The sequence below is a fragment of the Marmota flaviventris genome, chromosome 9 (assembly GCF_047511675.1).
Source record: "Marmota flaviventris isolate mMarFla1 chromosome 9, mMarFla1.hap1, whole genome shotgun sequence".
NCBI lineage: Eukaryota > Metazoa > Chordata > Mammalia > Rodentia > Sciuridae > Marmota > Marmota flaviventris.
This window is the reverse complement of record NC_092506.1, coordinates 79,288,770-79,311,166: the sequence shown is the minus strand read 5'-3', so window position 1 is coordinate 79,311,166 and position 22,397 is coordinate 79,288,770. Positions and strand designations below refer to the sequence as shown.

General features: G+C 36.5%; 1 pseudogene; it reads left to right on the top strand.

Moving 5' to 3' along the window:
- Window positions 1-21,317: 21,317 nt before the first annotated feature.
- LOC114105087 (U2 spliceosomal RNA) lies at window positions 21,318-21,431 on the top strand (annotated as a pseudogene).
- The last annotated feature ends 966 nt before the right edge of the window (window positions 21,432-22,397 follow it).

Here is a 22,397-nt window from a genome sequence, read left to right as displayed (position 1 = left end):
CACTAGACTGCAGTCTCCATGAGGGCATCTTGGTACTGGTTTTTATCATCTTTATGGGACAGTCCAATAAAATTATAATATGAGCCATATCTTTAATTTTAAATTTTTTAGTAACCATTCAAATAAAAATGTTAGAAACCACAAAACAGATGAAATTAATCATCGGTTGTCTTCTACATCTGGAGTGTATTTTACACTAAAGGTGGGCACATTTCAGTTTAGATTAGTCAGATGTCAAGTGTTTACTAGCCACGTGTGGCTGGTGGCCTTCACACTGGGCCACTCATTTCCAGAATACTTTGCAGTAAGGAGACTACAATGTGCATCTATCAAAGGACAGGGTGTGGGTTTGATCCCAGCTCCATTGTTTCTCTAGACCTCAACTTCTTTTGAAGCCTAACATTACAAATGAGAGTAACATTACAAATGAGAACAATTCTCAGCCTCCTGTGTGTATTTAAAAGGCTTTTGTTAAGTAGATGAAAATATTTTTTCATAAGAGATTATTTGAGGGTTGCATGGAATAATATACCTAAAGCCTTTAGCACAGAATGTGGCATGTGGTACCTGTTCAATAATAATTAGCTATTCCTATCATTAGGATAGCATCTCAAAACTAAAACATATTCAGTAAAAAAAAAAAGCTTCTCCTTGTGTCTGTTAGCCAAATCCTTTGACATTCTTCTTACACATCTCATAGGGGATCTTTGTCCTTCGTCTCCCTAGCCAGGCCCACACAAATCATTTTTTTCTTCTGTTCTCTCACAGAACATGATTCATCCCCTTTAAAATTTTTTATCACATTAAAATTTAAGTATATTTGTGTTTTTGTTTTCCTGTGGATTATAGGTCCCCACATGCAGGAACCTTGTCTTAATTATCTATGTATCCCTCCCTATATATCACACATTAACTGGCATATAGTGAATACTCCATACATTTTAAATGTATAATGTAAGATGTGAATAAATCCATTTTTTAAAAAAAATTTGCAGCTTGAGAGGTTGTCTTTCAGGAGAAGGCTTATGAGAATATTCTTTGTGTTTGAACCGAAGAGGAAAATATTCCTAGAAATAAATAAGTATAATTTCAGTTTTGTGTTTCTTCTCAAATATTGAGTTGATGGAACACTCCTGATATTGAAACTGATAATTGCCTTCATTAGGAGAGTGGTGATCCTCAAGGAGAGGATAAAATAGCTATATGTGCTAAGCAATAAAAATTTGTTGAGTCACTGATACTAATATAACTGACACAGCTAAACTGAAAATAATATATTTTTGCTCATGGTGGGATTCAGCTGGTTGGGGCACCAAATACTTAATGAAGGGTGTATCACTACAAAGCTTTAAATATTATAGATTTCCAAGTCTGCAACTGCCAATCACAGGATTTTTCTAGTATTGGCCAGAGGTGAGCTGTCATAACACAACTATCCTTTTGCACCTGGAGTTTGGCTATTAAACTTCTTGTACTGATCCAAAGAAGCTTCTCCAGTGCCCTCTCTTTCTGAACCTAAGATTCATTCTTTAACTTCTACAAATATGTGGAGATGAGTTTGGAGTTAAAATTGCTGGTGTTAAACCAATAAGTTTTATATATGGTAAGATTGTGTAGAATATATTTTGTTTGTTTTTGCTGCTCGTTATACCTTCCCATGACTGCTATACCCATCTTGTCAGACTTCTAGTGCAATTTAAGCAAAGGCAAACAGTATATTCAATCAATTGCTTACTTACTATAACTAACTGTGTGTGAATCACTGTGCTACACTTGGTGCATAGATGTGAATAAGAAATGCCATGGGAGGTGGACAGGGGAATGATTGCAAGCAAGCATTGTGAAGACAGTGGTGGAATCTTGTACAGATTGTTCTGAGACTACAATAGATAATTAATATTTGTCATGTCAGATAAATATGAGAAAAGAAAATACATCAGGTGCTATCTATTTGTGGCCTAAGTAGGTAAATTAAATTATCTAAGCCTGTTTCTTTCAACTGCAATTAAAGCACATATTTCTGTGGGTGACATTGACAGGGATCATATGAAAGGACCACCAGGCTATAGAAGACTGGCTGCAGTGGCAGGGCATGCAGAGCACTTGGCACTTGGCACAGTGTTTGCATTTGCTGTTATCTGGAAGGTGATGATTCTTTGACATGTGTGTCTCTATATCTTCTGTAATTAAACAGACTGTGACATATTTTTGCTTTATACCTAGACTTAAGTTCTTCTGGTGACAGAATGAAAATTCATATATATATATATGCAAGAATAGACGTATAAAGCAAATAGATGAGACACAGACAACTTGAATTTATAGAATACCTTTATATATGCTAAGGGAGGCATCATAAATTGATGAAGAGAGGAATGCCTATTACACTGTTTGGGAAACTTGTTATTTGGAAAGGAACATTAACATATTCTTTCTTTGTAAAATGGTCTACATCAAAAAGCAATCCCTATTGATAAAGATCCAAAGTTAAATACATCCCACAAGATAATACTTATGAACAAACACCTGATCTTTGGTTGGAAAGAGGACATTCCATTGCTCTTGAACAGAAGTTTAAATTTTTAATACAGCTCAGAGTCTTTCTGGCCTGTGCCTTTCTCCCTTTCTTTTTCAGAATTGCCTTCCCTTTCGCTTCACATGCTCTTTCACCAAGCTTATGCTCTTAGTCACTGGAATGTGCCACCTGCTACACCTGCCTGAGCTACTACTTTGGATGGCCTATGTGCCCCCTGCAGACCCACCCCCATTCCTGGCCTCCAAGCCTGTTTTCTTGAGCTAGCTTCACCTGCTTTTTTTTTTTTTTTTTAAATTCTTTACCTAGTTCTAAATGCCTTGTCTGGGTGATTGCACAATGGTTTGAACTTTTTCCTTCATAACATCCTCATGTATGGAACAGGAAATTGGTGTCTGAATCTTCCCTGTACTGTAATGTACAGGACAGCAGAGGACATTTCTGTCTGGCTTACTTTTGTCACCCTAGTGCCTAACCACAGTTTGATGCACATTTGCCCCTTCAAACTATTACACCAAGTGAATTAAAAAGCAGAAGAAAATGGAGATAGGACTAGATAAAAATTAAAACAACAATAACAACAAACTCCTTTTAGTACCGTTTTCAGAGATAACTGATTTCACAATGGTAGAATTAAGGTGTTCTCACTTTTCTTCTCTGTACACAAAGCACAAGAGGGATAAAAGACAGAACAAACACATCTTCTGTGATATTCCATAAGGAGCAGAAGAATGATAAGTTAATCTGTGGCACAGAGAAAAATTAAAGTGTCAGAAGATTGTTATATTGATGGGAAATCCTACAATTTATCCCATATACCTGTACATTCATGGAACTGGATGCACCAGTCACTGAGAAGGTAAAAATTCTGTGTTTGCATGTGCATGCCCTGTGTACATGACAGGAATTTCTTCAAAAGTCTTTTTAAAGAACAGTTAAGTCCCAAGATGTTTACTTCCTACTCAGAATAAACTAATGACTCTGAAGGAATGGAAACAGAGATTTGAGAGAGACTGGCAGGCACAGAGAAATGGTATCCTGTAGCCTGGGACCAAAAATAGATGAACCATTTGCCAGTCTTCTCATTGAACAGTGCCTAGTTCAGAGCTTATCAGCCAGGCTGAATATTCTCCAAGAAGAGTTGACAGAAGCCATCCCTTGAAAAAAACTAGAACCACTGCACCACAAAGGACAGACCTGGAGGTAATAATATTTTCATATCCTCATTGAGAAAGGCAGTGGCTGTCAGATGACCTTACATCAACATGTACCAGTTGATAGACCTCTCTTCACTCCCTAGACCCAGAGATTTCAGTTTGTACTTCAGTGTCTTACTTAGAGAAATGCAGATTGGCAACCGTCATTGACATTTGGGGAAGCCTCTGACATGCAACCAAGAGATTAAAGAAGCCAGTAAGTAACTAGCTAAATAAGTAAATATGTGGGGTATTTGGACTAAACAGAAAATGCGAGAAGGATGCATTAAGAAAAAACTACCATTAATAATTTTAAAGCATCAAGATAATGTATTGCCTTCATGAAATAGGAACAAGATTTTATAAAATACACGTTAGCAAAAAAAATGGGGAGGATTTTATTTTTTTAAATTTAAGTTTTAAATTAATATTTTAAATTAAAATGAAGAGTTATTGATTTAGTCAACAAGCATGTATTGGATGCTGCTATGCACTAGGCAATGGTCCAAGCACCGATGGAAAGCAAGGCCTTGACCCCTGACAGCTCACACTGCATCAATAAAATTAGATGATAATTGAATGCCTATACAAGTAAACCAGAAAGGCCATCATCATCATGATAAATGCTATGGAGAAGAAAGATGGGGTAAGAAAGATTGATCACCTAGAGTAGGGGGTTGCTCTTTTATAAGGGGTTGTCAGGGAAGTCCTTACTGCTCACATAACATTTGTGCAGAGACCTGAAGCAGTTCAGATAGAAACCATGAGAGTAGCTGAGGTGACAGTGTTCCAGACAGAAGTAAAAGCCAGTGCTGAGTCCCTGAAGCTGAACTACAACTAACTCCCAGGCTAGCAGGCTACTGGAGTTGGAGGTTGTAGGACCTTGGGGACATCAGAAATGACATCAGTTTAGTAGACTGTGTAAAGTGACCCCATGAGACCCAATGGCTCATAACAGTGAATGTTTTTCAATAACTTCTGCACTTCCTGAAATGAAATATATAGTAAGAATAGGATTAGCTTACAAACCTTATTTTTCTAAAAAAAAGCTATATATTGACTGTGGGAATGAAAAATTAGTACATAGAAAGCAGTGTTGATATACCTCAAAAAACTAGGGATGGAATCCCCTATGTGACATAGCTATCCCATTTTTCAGATTTATCCAAAAGACCTAAAATCAGAATATTATAGCAATATATTCATTTCAACGTTTATAAAATAGCACAGTTCACAATAACTAAATTGTGAAATCAATTCAGATGCCTGTAAATAGATGAAGAGATAAAGAAAATGTGGTAAATACACACAATGGAGTTTTACTCAGCCATAGAGAAGAAAGAAATAATGGCATTTGGTGGTAAATGAATGGAAATGGAGAAATAATGCTAAGTGAAATAAGCCAGTTTCAGAAAATCAAGAGCCCTATGTTTTTCTCTCATGTGGAAGCTGGAGCAAAATAAGGGAAGGAAGGTGGTGAGGGAGGGATAGACTATCATAAAGGTAGAAGGTAGATCAGTAGAGTAAAAGAATGAGAATGAGAAGGAAGGAGGAAAGAAGGGAAAGGGGATGAAATATGAAATAAATTTAACAAAGTCATGATATATATATATATATATATATATATATATATATATATATATATATATATAAATGTGTTGAAAATAATTTCACCTTCATGTATATATGGAAAATACCAATAAAAATAAATAAATAAAGGAGTGAGAGGAAGATCAAGAAGAGAGAAGGGGAATGGGGCAGGGAGGAGGGGAAGAAAAGAGGGGCATAGGGATTAAATTAAATTCAAATTCCTTGAATGCACTACTTTGTCAAAATGAACTCAAATACTATGAATAATTATAATGCTCTATTAAAAAAGACCTTATCCAGTTTCTAAATAATAGCACATGTAAGAAGTTATTAAAACATATATAAACTCTAGGGTCTGATTATACTAGACAACGTAATGAACTGATGAAATGCTTCACCTTTAGTTAGAATCAGCATAGACATGACCAAAATGTAAACGTATACAGATGTCATATAGGGATGACTCCAATATCATGAGTGATGTCACTGAGGCCATGACTTTGTTCAATAAGTCATGATAACATGGATGACATGATCATTCCTTTTATGTTCTTGGTAAATTATGAATGAAGTGATATATAGTGTCCAAAGAGCATACCAAAAAGCCATGTAGGGAGCAGAAAGATTCTTCAGTATGGGGGTAGGATGTCTTGCCATTCTCACTAGATGCAGAAGGGTGGCAATCATGGTGACAGCAAAAACCCCATGGAATTTTACATAAGGCTTCCTTCGTTGCATTACCACCTCCATTAAGAAACACTGATGGGAGACTTTGAAAGACACTTTAGAGGTTTTCAGCATTTATTAGGAGTCCTATGGAAAAGCACTGGAAAATTTCCATCAGAGAATATGGTCCAACTCATGTTCTAAAAAATCCCTAAATGTTGTTGGGTTTTGCAAAGATATGCTGTTTGTTTATTACTTGTCCTCTAATTTACATGTCCTTCACTTTTGCCTTCCATGTGTCATCCAGAACCATCAATGGAGACAGGAACTCTGGCTATATAATATGAAACTGACTTATCCCAGATTCCTTTAATGAGGTTTTTCCCATAGTCCATCACTGCAAATCTCATTAACCTGATCAATAAATCCTTCTTCCACTACCTGATCATCTTACCACCACACAACTAGTAAACTAGAAAAAGAGGTAAAATGAATTTTCTCATTCCCAAGGGAACAGGGTCAGAGCTACACAAAACCTATTTTTCCATACATAGAAGTTTACCACTAAAAACAGAAAATAAATTCAAAATTTTAAGTGAGCTATCCTATGACAATTACTGTTTCTAAAATACTTCCAATTTATAGGACAGAAGAACCAACTTATTTTATTGGTTGGATAAAAGAATCAAACTAAAAATAATCTCCGGTGGGTACTAAATTTCCTTCAAATAATGTTTATTCATTATTTCTACACATTTTTAAAATAGAAAATATTTTAGTTAGCTACTATTAAATAAAATTGGTGCACTAAGTAGACATATTATTTTAATCCTGTGGCTTCCTATACCCATACTCCCATGTGTGCTGAAAGAATTACCAAAGGACTTTCATATTAGATTGTGTCAAAACGATAACATAGTCTATTAGACGAATTTAGCAAAGTCTAATGAAATCTTTATTTCAAATGGGAGCAAGCAGAGTAAAGGAAAATCAACAGAGACTAAAATGGGTTGAATACCAGCCTCCTCCAATGATACTTCCATGTCCTGATTCCCGAGTCTTTGAATATTGCCTTATAAGGAGGAAGAGTGAATGTCGCCTTATGTGGTAACAGACATAATTAAAGATTTTTGAAATCAAGAGATTATCTGAGATAATCTCAGATAAAGGGGGGTGGGCTCTTTGTGCCCCACAAGTGTAAAACTTGCAAAAAAGAGGTAAAGGTGGATGATAGACAATAGAGAAGATGACAGTGTGAGGACAGAGAAGGGCAAAGGCTGCAATGATGTACCTTCAAAGCTTGAAATGCAGTCCTCTAGCATCTTTACAGACTGTGGGACTCTGAAAATATGAGAAGAATTTCCTGTTTTAAGCCACCCAATTTCATGGCAGTACCTGGGCAGCTACTGGAAACCAGACTAGAAACCCTTGGGCTAGTGGTTTTGAGGAACCATTAGCCTCGCTGGGTCTGAAATGTCAGTGAAAAGGAGTCACTACCAGCCCTGCAGATGGAGCTCTTTTCAAGTCCTAGGAGAGGACCACCTGACAAGTGCTGTGGCCTTCACTAGAGGAATGTTCCCACAGGTGAGGATCAAGGTTGATGGGAAAATATACTGAGCTCTCCCTTCCTCAATTATCCTTTAATCTTATCCTAAAGACCAATTGAAATCAATCAAAGACCTGGCATGAGGGGAATCTCTTTGGTGCAACACATAGAAATAAGCCTCCCTGGAGAGAGCAGAGTGGAGCAGGGCCCAGGTGGATCTAGCAGGGTGAACAAAAATATCCATAGCAATTTGTACTCCAGTTTGATAACTTCTGTATGATGAAAAGACTAATGTCTTAAGAGTCAGGAGACTTAGGTTCTAGTTTTTCTGCCTCTGACTATCTGCATATTCAATTTTCTTTATGCTTCATTTTCCAATCTATTAAAACATGACATTTGTTTTAAACATTTAGAAGTTGGAGGATTGGTGATGTCTCAGGGGTCATTAACCATTCATAAGCTCAGAAGGGGAAAGAGGCATATGACACATGACTAACCAGGCCAAAGCACAGACCTAATCTCACATGTTTTAGTACCCAGAATAGTTTTGGGTTTTGTGGAAGAAAACTGATGTGGTATTTACCTAAAATTTCAGAGAAGAGAAAAGTGCTACACAAATATGAAGTGAGAGAAAGAAAGTCCCCTTCTTGGAGGCTGTTGGAGGTAGTTGTATTCATTTCCAAGAAAATATTGTGTAATTTTGTTTCTGTGCCTTTCAATTGTACTGTTCCCTACCCACTGTTTCCTATTCTGTACTCCACCCTCCACCTCATATTTTGGTCCTCATTTGAATTCAGTCATCTCTTTCTCAGTGATGCCTTTCCTGACCAACCAAAGCAGTCTTAATTTTAACATTGTATTGGACATTTATGTGCTTTGCACATTTCTCTATTATTTCACCTATTTCTTTGATTTGCCATCATTCTACTACATGGTTGACTCTGTTCCTTGACAGTAAGCCTGTGAAGGCAAGGAATATATTGCATTTTTCTATATCTTTGATTTTTAGGGCAGAGCCTGTACCTAGTGGGTCCTTGGCATTATTATTGAATGCACAAAATAAACAATAATAAAGAAATGCCTAAAATTTTGTTAGGGGATTTTTTTTTTCAGAACCTATATGCACCCAACTATTTCTCTTATGTGCTTAGATTTACTTTATGATTTAAAAATAGTTCAGTCAAAATTTATTAATCCAGGCTTGCTCCTTGTTCATCCTGCCACATTACACTCTCCAAAGTGTTCTTGCAGTATCCTGGACAAACCCTGACCTAGAATATATCACAGTGCATGAAATTTTCTTTTTGTAACTGCACTCTACTATACTGAGAGTCCCTGAAGGTTAAAATATGTCTTGTTACATTTCTGGCACATATCACAGTACCCCAATGCAGCAAAATTCACTAAGGTTTATTAAAATTAACTGGATGTATACAAAATTGCGTTTAACTTTATTTTTCTCAATTGCCGTACATTATAAAAAATGACTACATGAATTTTTATCAATTTTTGATGGTATGTTTCCAATGATATGATACAACTTAATTAAAAAAATGGGGAATTTGCAAGGTTTACTTTTGAAAGGGTTCTAGGGAACAACTAAAAGTCATTCCCTGCAGTGACTGAGTCTGGGGATCAGTGAAGAGCTGGTCTGCATTTGAATCCTGAGAGCCATGCCAAATGCATGGAAAACAGTGCTTTCAAAGGAAACCCCAAATTGAAAGTCTCTAGAGTAGATGCTTTAAATAGAGAGCATTAATTTGTATCCAGGCTGCTTCTCAACTAGGCATCTCTGTGTTGCCTGCTCCAGGGTGACTAGCAGCAGGGATTATTTAATTTAACTACAGGTAATGACTCTCTCTAACAACAGGAGACAGCCAGCTAATCTTTATGATGGCACAGATCTTCTCATATACTAGTCCATTTGCTCCTCCCAACAGCCCTGTAAGGAAATTACTTTACTCTTAATTTATATAAGGAAGCTGAAGCTTGGAAAGTTTAAGTGACTTGCTCAGGATCACAAGGCAATACTGTCCTGATGAAAACAGTAAGGATGAGTCCACTACAGTATGCTGATGTCTCCACTGAAAGTCCTGAAAGCATGCCAGTCTTTCAATAGATTCAAGATGGAGATGGATCAGAGTCCTCCTTCGCCTCCTGTTAATGAAAATGTGACAAATGTTAAAGGAAAGGAAGCCTGGGTAACCCAGGGCTCAATTCCCAACCTTATATTTTTGAGCTTTTGATGTAGCCTACATGGTCTAAAGTCACAGTAAGAAATTCCGAGAGAACCTCTTAAGAGGAAGCTCAAAGAGACTTTTTCCTGAATGTGTTTGAGTACTTAAATTTTTCCTTGGGTGCCTCAGTGTTATATAATGAACAGGAAGTAGAGTAAGCCCATGAGAAACTCACATACTTAATAGGAGGTGACAGAAATAATGGGAACCTATTGCACTGGGTGAGGCAATGTGTCTTCTACCTTCAGCTTCTTGCCAAGTCTGGGCATTAATCAGCAACTCCCTCAGTCTGAGTCTCTATGACAAGGTTTCCATCTGTCTTTCAATCTCATTTACCACCAATTCCCTTACTGCTGCTCTCCCTCCTGCCAAGTACATGGATTGACATTGAGTGATTCCAAGTGGTAATTTTCCATTGACCAATTTGGCATTATGGTTGAATGAGGAACAAGTAGAGTCTGAGAAATGTGCTGAAGACTAGGAGGAAATCCACTCTGTTTGTGTCTCTGTTAATTAATGAAATAGTTGAGAATTTCATTAACTTTAACTCCTAACCTGGCCTGGGATTTTTATCTGTTGTCTATCTGGGGGGCTTAGCTCCATTAAGGAGAAAAGTAGGATGCCTTTTGACACTGCAGTGTGGTATCATGATAAAAATCAGAGAAGCAGTGAGGGTGACTCTGAGAGAAGAAAGAAGTCACTATATAATGTCATAACATGTCCTTTTGGACCCTTTGTCTACATGGCATTACATGGTGGTCACTAGCTTGGGCTCCAACGACAGACCAAAATCAAAAAATCTATGTACCCATTTTCTAGATGAATCACCTTGGAAAAATTCTCTTTGTCCCAATTTATTCATGAGTAAAATAATAGTATTTTTGTGTAGGGTTGTAAGGATTGATGCTTTGCAATGTGGCAATGATTAGTGCCTACAAGTTCATTAATACTAGTTTTTAACATACTGCAGTCTTAATATTAGCAGCGTATTGAAAGTCCTGCAATTCAAAATAAATCAAATCTGAACCTCTGGTGTTGTGACATAAGTATCAATATTTTTTAAAATGTCCCTGGGTAAATAAATCTGTGACCAATGATGTGGACATCTGTTAAAATTTATTAGTAGTACATAAAATTTCATGTTGTGTAGATTCCATTTGGATAAAAATGGATAATGGAAGGAAGTTAAACTCTCTTTAAGACCAATAGCATTCTTAGTGTTTTTCACAATATTCCCATTTTATGGATGAGTAAACCAAAGGGCTCAGGATACTAAAGTGATATTATTATAATAAAGCTGGGACTCCACAGCAGTGTTTTTTAATTTTGATTAGTTGCAGTTTTCAGTATGCTGAAGCTCCCAACTTTCTGGCCTAGACTTGTAGCCTGATACTTGGATTGACTATGTAAAGATGTGGTCTTCTTGATAAGTTCTAGAATTAGTACTTCAAGAAGCTTTCATGGTGATCATTCCCTGTTCTTTCCCATCATCACACAATTAACAGGTGATTAGAGTAGAAAATGTGGTTATTAAATGGAAAGAGGCCTGGGGGTCAGATGTGAGTACAGAATCTCTTCTTATTATTTCCCAGGTGGTCTTAGGCAAGTCACTCACCCTTCCTGAAACTTAGACTCTTTTTCTATAAAATGGTAAGTCTTAAAAAATTCTGATTATTTCATCTTCAGTTTTTTAAAGGTGAAGTGTGATTAAACACATTTTGAGGGATCCCTCATAACTTCTTTTGTACACTTTCCCATGCAGATTCAAGATGATCCAGATATAGTCCAGTAGAGAACTAAAAGGTGGAGTCTTCTCTGATCCATGTGAACTGGAGTAGGTTTCCGAGGTCATGGAGGAAAAAGCTTATTAAATATAAAGAAGACCAGTGGCAATGGTGGGGATCTGCAAATCTTCCACTATGGAGTTTCCCAACCAGTGACCCAAAATAGCTATAGATATGGTAAAACATATCTTAGAACTGGGACAGTGAAGAAGGGTCTATGCTGGCCAGAGACATAGGCCCTCCCCTCTGTCCTACAGAGCTTAGTCCATACAGTAGGTTCATGTGATAAGATTAATTATTTTGTGGGACAAGAAGTATGGAGGGACAGTTGGGAGGCACGGTTGTTCTTGCACCATCCCTCACTTTTCCTGGGGTCATTCCTTGTTGCCAGGGAGTAGGAAGTTCTAGGAAGAAAACCTGCAACAGTGCTCTGATGTCTACTGTAGGTGCAAGAACCTAGAAACCTGAAATGATTCATCAGTGGCCTTGGGAGACATCGTAGGTCAGCTAATGGCCATGAAGCTCTGTTTGAAAGTGATCTTGGAAGTGCTGTGCCCAACAGTAATAGCCCTGCCAAGGGAGGCTCAGGCCCAGATACTGAAAAAATGATGTAGAAGATTGTGATGTTTACAGTCATAATAGGGGATTTCATACTTAAAACATTTTATTATTTAACAAGAATAGACAAAAGACTGTCCACTACAGTTTCTGTCTTTTTGGAGGAGAAACATCAAAAATTTGAGAGTTTTACCTACATTGAAAGTGGAGCCAATCTAGATGCCCTTCAATGGATGAATGGATAAAAAAAAAATGTGGTATTTATACACAATGGAATATTAGTCAGCACCAAAAAATAACAAGATCATGGCATTTGCAGGGAAATGGATAGCATTAGAGCAGATTATGCTAAGTGAAGTTAGCCAAGACTAAAAAAACACAAATGCCAAATGTCTTCTCTGATATAAGGGGTGTGACTCAAAATGGGGTAGGGAGGAAGAGCATGGGAAGAAGATTATCTCTAGATAGGAAGAGAGGTGGGAGGGAAAGGGAGGGAGAAGGGGAATTACATGGAAGATGGAAGGAGACCCTCATCGTTATACAAAATACATGTATGAATATGTGAGAAAAACAAAAAGAATAGCGTCACCTTAGATTGGGTAGACAGAAGTGATGGGAGGGTAGGGGAGGGGAGGAGATAGGGGAAAGGAAGGATACTGGAATGAAATAGACATTACTACATTACTATTGCTGTGTGTATATACGTGACTGCATGACCAATGTGATTCTGCAACCTGTACACTAAGAAAAACGAGAAATTATATCCCATCCGATTCAAATGTATGATATGTGAAGGTCATTGTACTGTCATGTGTAACTAATTAAAACAAATAAAAAAATTACAAAAAAAGAAAGCAAATTTGTAGACCATACATCAACTGTACTAGAAGTTAGACTGAGAAAAAAATGAACTATGAGATCTAGAAAGTGTAAAACCATGAATAAAGAGTTTGGAATATAAACCTCTTTACTTTGTTTTAACATAAATTCTTATAGAAAAGCATGGGAAGATAAGAAATCTAAATTATTACAAGTTTGTGGATGAATGGTACATGAAAGTCTTAGTCCTGAGAGGATACAACAAAGCAAATCCAACATGAAGTATGTACAACCCAAGTATCCTTCAAAGCCCATCAGAAGGATGGAAAAAATCTTCAGAGAACACTAAGCAAGGCTTTGGAGGAAAATTCCAGGCTCCAGATAAGTGTGTAGCTATTTTCACGAACATCTCAAAATAGAAGGAGAGGATAGGTACATTTATTAAAGATAAAGAAAATTCAGGAAATCCTAAACTGCCTATGGAGTTAGTTCTTAAGAATAAAGTCAGACCAAATCTCAGGTGAAAGCTTGCTAATGAGAGTTATTTGGTTGTTTTTCTTAGAGGATGCAGTATGGATCCTGAGAACTCAAATATATTGAATGTATTTAAGGGAAACGTTTTACATGAATCTAGAAGAGATTTGGCTGTGGTAGAATTAAAAACATTTATAATATCTCAAAATGAGAACTCTATCAAATGAGAAACCTTGAGAATAAATCAAAAGAAAATGTTCAAATATTTCTTAACAAGAAATGTAACGGTTCTGCAAAATACCCTTTTTTTCTTGATGTTATAAATGGCATGACTGGCAGAGAACCAACAAGGAATCCTCTAGATGATCATATTCCTAAAGAAAAAGGGCCATGGAGCTTTGATGGTATAGGTACAAATGGCTCAGTGTCCATTTGGATCAGTCTCCATCCCCTGAAGTCCCTTCAGTCTGGCCAAACCCATCCTGAGACAGAAGGTCCATCAAAAGAAGAAAAAAACCTTAGACTGGTTTTGATTTTGCATTTCTCTAATTGCTAGATCTTGCCAGCGACATGTGCTGAAGAGATGAGCTGGGTTCAAAAGAGCTGGCTGCAATATTAAACTAAGAAAACAGGGAGAAATCACGCAACACAGAAGGAGTTTTCAGGTTGAGGGTAGGATGGCTCTGCGACCTTAAGGATACACCCAAAATCTCTTTATTTTTATACAGGGGACACACAAAGGAGATTCCATAGGATGCTCTTCACCAAACAAGGCAGAGGATAAGGTTTCAAGGGGGATTATCCAATCTTATTGAGTAACTCCCAAGTCCAGGGCTAGAGCAAACTTCTTTGCTGAGTGAAGGTGGAGACCACTTGCTTTGCACAGCACATGGTATATGATGCCAGACCAAACACCCCAGCCCCCTTACTCAAGGCTGAGAGAGGATGCTCAGCTCATGGGCAGGGCAGCTTCCCACAACTGGAGATGTTGAACATTTTTTCATGTATTTGTTGATTAATTGTATATCATCTTCTGAGAAGTGTCTGTTCAGTTTCTTGGCCAATTTATTGATCGGGTTGTTTGTTTTTTTTGGTGTTTATATTTTTGAGTTCTTTATATATCCTGGAGATTAGTGCTCTATCTGATGAGTGTGGGGAAAAATTTGCTCCCATTCTGTAGGCTCTGTATTCACCTCACTGATTGTTTCTTTTGCTGAGAAGAAGCTTTTTAGTTTGAATCCATCCCATCTATTGATTCTTGATTTTAATTCTTGAGCTATTGGAGTCTTATTAAGGAAGTCTGGGAATAATACAGATTTGGGCCTATTTTTTCTTCTATTAGATGCAGTGTCTCTGGTCTAATTCCTAAGTCCTTGATCCAATGTATGTTTTTGACGACTTTGTCTAGTATAAAGATAACTGTAATTACGTAGGTTAGTCTCTGGGTCCTCTATTCTGTACCATTAGTCTACCAGTCCAATACCATGTTACTATTGCTCCCTAGTATAGTTTAAGGTCTGGTATAGTGCTTCACTATTCTTGTTAAGGATTGCTTTAGCTATTCTGGATCTCTTATTTTTCCAGATGAATTTCATGACTACTTTTTCTATTTCTAAGGGAAATGTCATTGAGATTTTGAATGAGAAATGCAAATCAAAACTACTCTAAGATTTCATCTCACTCTAGTAAGAATGGCAGCTGTTAAGAATACAAATAACAATAAGTGTTGGAGAGGATGTGGGGAAAAAGACACACTCATACATTGCTGGTGAGACTGCAAATTGGTGCAGCCAATATGGAAAGCAGTATGGAGATTCTTTGGAAAACTGGGAATGGAACCACCATTTGACCCAGCTATCCCTCTCTTTTGTCTATACTCAAAGGACTTTTAAAAAGCATACTACAGGGACACAGCCACATTAATGTTTATAGCAGCACAATTCACAATAGCTAAACTGTGGAACCAACCTAGATGCCCGTCAGTAGATGAATGGATAAAAAAAAATGAGGTGTATACACAATAGAATATTATTCAGCATTAAAAGAGAACAAAATCATGGCATTTTCAGATAAATGAATGGAGTTGGAAAAAATAATGCTAAGTGAAGATAGCTAATCTCCAAAAATCAAATGCTGAATGTTTTCTCTGATACAAGGATGCCGATTCCTAATGGGGTGAGGGGAGCATGGAAGGATTAGATGAACTCTAGATAGGGCAAAGGGGTGGGATGGGAAGGGAGGAGGCATGGGGGATAGAAATGACGGTGGAATGAGATGAACATCATTACCCTAAGTACATGTATAAAGACACAAATGGTGTAACTATGCTTTTTGTACAACCAGAGACATGAAAAATTGTGTTCTATATATGTAATATGAATTGTAATGTATTCTGTCATATATGATAAATTAGAATAAAAAATAAATAAGTAAATTAATTAATTTTAAAAAAAGGGGAAGAAAGATCTTGTCTTGGTTCTTCTTGTTCAGGAGTTTGTTCTGATTCAACACTGTCACAATTTAGGTGAGCAGCCTGCACAGCTCTGGTCCTCTGCATTGTTCTCCACTCAGAGGTGAGATGTCAAAGAGGGGTTCCAGGCGGGAGTTTTCCAGAATACTGTGTGCTTCTCTTTATTCTGGAAAGAAAGGGTGAAGCTTCCCAAGAGTCCTTTCTGCCCAGGTCCCTCCTGGCCTAGTATTGTTTTCCATTGAAAATAAGGAACTTCTAGATTTTCCTTTCTGTCTGCACAATATGGAAACAAAAGTGCACCACATGCAATCTCATCAGCCTTTCCTTGAATCTAATTTGAAGATCCAGAAACATAAGAAGATTTTTTTGTATGTCTCTAAAAGTATTTTTTGTTTATTTTAGTATTATTCTAAGAGACAATACAATGACTCAAATTAGAAACATGATGCATTATCATTGTTAGTAAATATATTAGAGTTGTAGAATATATAATGAGTCTTATAGGTTAATTTATCTCATTTTATTCAATTTGAAGGTAGTATAATTTTTTTATTGTCATTATTTGAAATAAACTAGACACAAAGAGCATTGGTTCTTTCTGTTATACATATCACCTATAATATCGAAACATTTGAAAGTCAACCTTTATTTCTGTATATGGATGATGCATAACACTCTGGTTAAAAGACTAATATTATTTACTTTTATAAGATTTTATTAACAAAGCTAAAAAAGGCTTACATCAAGCTAATAAACTCACATTTTGAAGGTATTTTTGCATTTTATTGGTGATGTATAAGAAAAATTAATTATCTAATTTTACAGAGTTATTGTGGAATTCAATAAATTATATAATGCCACACCATCATCTTCCTTTATGATAATCTGGCTAGCCTCTGTTGTTACTATTGAAAATTCAGCCAGACAAATGTTAAATTTCTCAAAAGGACAGTAGGGTGGGCATCTGTTCCAGCTTCCTGAATCCCAGTCATGATTATCCCCCTAATTTATGTTTTTTCTCTTGCATTCATCACAAAGCCTAACCAGAAAATGTCTATTTTGGACATAGACATTTTTACAATCACAATGTTCCACATTAATTGCTATATTCTGGGCATTTTCAGACTGCCAGCCTGTTAGATTACTTTAGTCATTCTATTATGCTCATAGATCGTAGTCAATATATCATTTCATTTATATAGGGGTTATATAGTTAATATTTGGTTTGGGTGGGAGAGAAATGATGAATTTAGGCTCATTTGCACACTATGAGAACATTGAGACTTGTAGAATATTTAATTTTAGGATTTAAGAAATTATATTAGGATCATTTTATTTTTCCAGTCTAATATGTCTGCAAGGTCAATGATTATAACTGAGCACTGCAATATCTAGTAACCCCTCATGGTTTGTCAGAGAATTCATACCAGGGTGCATTATCTGAATGTGCTTTCAAAAGAAAATAGCCTGGGGTTGACTTCTGTATGTGTGATGTGTGCTCATGGACCTACATTATTTCAGTCTGTGTATGGAGGCTGAATTGCTATTATATTTACTATTGTACAGGATCACTGTTCATGAAACGCACCACAGTGTATAAGAAAGAAAAGGGACTTTTGCTTGAGAATAGTAGGGTTTCTATCTGGAAAAGTCATATGAAGGAACCTGAAAATGTTGGTAACAAAATCAGGAACTAATAGAATGAGATTCAGCTTTGGCAAATGCAACTTGATACATATGGGACAAAATAATGTAAAACACAGATATTAAATGGATTAGAAAAACCTGGAAAGCTCTGATGGTAAAAAAAGAACTTGGAGTCTTGCTAGAGGATGATAAATTAGATTTGGACTTATAATGGGCAAGAAAAATAAGCTCATGCTATTTTTGGCTTTGGAGGCTAAGTCAAGTACCACATTATTTGAGATATAAATCTAGTGTCTTTTTTTAAAAAAAAATGTTATTCTTCTCCTACTATTCCCTTTTCCTCAATTTATGCAGTCTACCTCCCTGAGAATTTTCTGTAATATTGGAAAAAAGGTTGCTAACTTGGTGGAAACAAGGTCTTCAGAGTGTAGGATTTTATTTCTGGGACATCTCATTCCACAGTTATATACATCATTTAATGGGTGAGGACTGACTTAATAGTTTAAAAGAAACAAAGTAAAGAAATAAGATCCATTTGGTGGGGGCAGGGAAATAAGTAATTTCTCTTTCCCTACTGGCTGAATGTGCAGAAATAACCTTTTCTTGGGTAGGAAAAAATACATTTGGGTAGGAGACTCAAATTAAGCCCACCAGCATTGTACATACATTTGAAAGCCAGTTGGCAGTTGTGTTAGTCAGTTTTTTTGTTGCTATGTCCAAAATGCCTGAGAAGAACAACTTAGAGGAGGAAAGATTTATTTCAGTTCATAGATTGACTGACTCCATTGCTTTGGGCCTAAGGTCATGCGGAACATCACAGTGGAAGGGTGTGGCAGGGAAAGCTGCTCAGCTCATGGCACACAGGAAGGAGGGAGAGAGAATGAGCAAGGGTCCAGGTATAAGATATAGACCCCAAGGACACATCCTGAGTGACCTATTTTCTCCAGCCATGCCCCCCACCTGCCAAAGTTTCTACCTCCTCCTAGTAGCCCATTACAACCACTAAGGGATTAATCTACTGGTGAGGTTAGAACCCTCATTATCCTATCACTTCCCAAAAGCCCTGTCTCTAAACATTGCTTCATTGGGATGAAGCCTTCTACACCTGAAATTTGTGGGACATTCTAGATCCAAATTATCAGAGCAGTAAATGTAGATTTAGAATTTTGTGTATATGGCAAAGACCGCTACAAGAATCTGAATGTGATTGATCCAATGGAACCTATCTTAAGAAATTAATGATTGCATTTGAAAAGTTGAGATCCAAAATTTGGATTTTAGCCAGACGAGGTGGCATATGCTTGTAATCCCAGTAGTTGGGGAGGCTGAGACAGGAGGATTGTGAGTTCAAGCCAGTCTCAGCAATCTAGCAAGGTGCTAAACAACTCAGTGAGACCCTGTCTCTAAATAAAATACAAGTAGGTCTGGAGATGTGGTTCATTGGTCCAGTGCTCCTGAGTTCAATCCCTGGTAACTTCCCCAAAAAACAAAACTAAAGTTTGGATTTGACTAAATATTCAGGTAATTCATTTGTCACCTGCATCTTGATATCCACTGAGTTTCTGGTAATAAATTACTTGTAGTAAACAATTTTTTATACTTACTTTATATTGTATATGTGTGTAATAATAAATGCAGAAATTATTTCCCAAAGTCTGAAGGATTGAATGGTGTATGAATTATAATATAAATGGCCATAAGAAGGGAAAAGTAATGAAGCAGTCTTGTACAGCATTTTTCCAAGAATTTCTATTTATTCCAAAAAAGTGACCACAGAGAAACAATTTTAGCTAATTAATAAAAAATAGAACTCAGAAATCTTTGTGGTTAGAAGAAACATCATTGCAGTAAAATAACTCCTCCTTCTTATGACAATATTTGATGGCATACTTGTATTACATTCATTTATTCATTTCTTTCTTCATTCTATTAATTAAGTGTGTTTCACAAAAAAAAAATGCTGTAAGAGGACTATAGTGAATAGTGGGAAATAAAATTTTGGTTCTTTTATTTTGAGAGAAAAACCAGTAATAATAAAATGATGTATTGACCAATGGAAATTGCTGGTGTTTATTAACTCTCTGACCTTAACAATTATTTAACCTCTCCAATATTCAGGGTATTTTTTTTCTGTTAATGAAATACTAGTGTATGTCAAATATAACTTTTGTAGTATTAATTTAATAATGTGTCTGTATGACCACATAGTATCTGATATCTAGTAAATAAACTCAATAAATTTAAATTCTTTTCTCTCTTTTAAATAGTAATACATGATATAAGGTGATAATTACTAACAGTGCTCAGAAGGGAAAGATTTCTGTGTAATGAAATAGTGAGAAAAGGCTTTGCTGAAGAGGTGGGACTTTAAGAAGAGACACATGAATCCAGATACATTTTAACAGATCTTTGAAACGTGTAAGAGTCATAGTGACTTGGCACTTTCCTATCAGTAAGAAAACCCAGCTTTGTAGAGGAAATAGGCAGGTGTGGAAAACGTAATATAAAGACAAAGGTACTGTGCTTTAGCATCAGACAGAGCTAGGTTCCTATCTGACTCCATCGACTACTTGCGGGGATCTTGGGCAAGTTATATAAAGTCTCTGAACATCAACTACTGACTTCAAACTGTGAAAATTCAAATAATTATATACCAAGTGCTCAGAACATTACCTGGTATGAACTATATAAGCATTAGCGCATGTTAACATCTCTGAATTCAGAACACACCTTAAAATCAATGACATGTTCAGCTATATAAACTGGAGCATTCTAGAAAACAGACTAAAGCCACAGTTACATATTGATGCTTTATGGGAAGGAATGGAGTGAGATAGAGATTGCAGTCTACACAGTTAAAATAAAAAAAAGGGGGGGGGGGTCAGGAAAGGATTGCAGCAAAAAACAGGAGATGAATTACCAGGTTGATCATAGTTTCACAAGAAAAACCAGACAGTTCTAGGCCAAAAGGGATATGTCTGGAAAAATTATATGGAACCACAGTGTCACAGAATATTTTGGTGAGAGAAGAGGGAGAGGGAGAGAACAAGAAAAACTTCCTTCACATTGCCTATTTCACATTGGTTATACCTTGGTTTAATTTCCCCATGTTCCCAGTTGTGTTATCTGATCCCTGTAGGCAGCCATTGGAGAAGAAAAGACTTAAAATGTTTTGGGTGGGGTGGTCCTGAGTGTTGGAGTTGTGCAGACACCACCCTGCTAAGCATGGTGGAAGCTGACTACTTGCACATGGGAGGCCCAGGTGGCCACATCATTATAACCAGAAGACTGCTGGAGTCACTGGAGCTGGAAGGAGGCCAAATAGCCTAGATGTGGGAAGCAGATGAGACCTAGCAGATTTGATGAAGACCACAACTGGGTTTACTAGACAGCTGCATAAATTAACTGGTTGCATCTTTGATTCAGCTAAACACTGTAAATATGAGAATCGGCTTCTCAGGCTTGTCTAAGGACTAAATGAGCTTGGCACAGAGCCTGGCACAAAGCAAGTTGTCATTCACTTTCAAGCCATGTTATTAATATTTTGTGATTCTTATTCTTAGAAACTTAGGGAGACAAAAAAATAAGTTTTAAACAAGGTGATGGAAAAAAACAAGTTATGGACTCATGGAAAGACACTGACATAGAAGCATAGGGGGTCATGCCCAATTCTTGGAATTGTACTCATTTGTTACACTGAAAATGGAGTCTATGAGTACCCCCACCCGCTCAAAAATTTAATGTTGGATTCATTTTAATTCAGAAGGTCAAAATGAAATTTTATTTGGTTATTAGTAATCGCTTCTCGGCCTTTTGGCTAAGATCAAGTGTAGTATCTGTTCTTATCAGTTTAATATCTGATACGTCCTCTATCCACCTAATAAAGTTTATACATTTGAAAATCAACAATTTGCATATACAATCTCTTTTAGCAAGTCTATATTAACTCATTGTATATATTGTGTGAATGATGAGAAAAAAACAGTGCAAGAGAGCAGCAATTTTTCCCAGCAAATTCCCAAGAATGTCCATATGCAATTTCATTTGAAGTTCATGCTAATCATTTTGGGAGCTGCTTTCATTGAAACTCAACAGGAACCTGAAGAATTTCATCTTGGAAGTACATAGCTCTGGATAAACATTTTGCAGCATTTAGAGGTTAAATTTGTTTTAATTTTTATGTAGTCCCCTAGTTGTGTTCCAATTTGCAATGCAGTCCTGAGAACCAGACTCATTAATATCTTTCATTGCTTTCTCTTTACAAATGAACTGAATCTCCATAAATTAGATGTTTTTACTCCTCTCCAGTGATGTGATTCCTTTTCTCAATTTGAACAGAGCCATAATCACTGACCACCAAAGAGATTTGTAATCTGTAAAGCCTATGTTGAATGAAGAAAAACCTGATATTAAAATTCTTTGGGTGTATAGAGTTTTTCCAGAATCTTTTCAAGCAAATTTCTGGATAGCATGATATTTCTTTGATTTGTAGAGCACATAATATTTGCTAATGAGATGATTCTTACATAGATTGAATTTGTTTATTAAGAACTGAAAGTGCTTATAACTTTTACTATATATACAAGCTCAAATATCTGTCAAATTATTTGTGAAGGACAGGTAATTCTTCATGCACACACATTTAAAAACTATACTCCATGACTGAAAGGCAAAAATTTTTTTCTTAATCTTATAATCAACCCATTTGTAAAATCTCCTATATCTCCTGTATCTGTTTTACCATACAAATGACAGATATTTTAGAGTACTAACTTTCCCTTTATCATCAGTTTTCAGTGTTTTGTAAAATTATACTTAATTTAAGCATAACTCCCAAATACCTCTTAGATACAAATTAAGAGCAGGAAATGATTCAA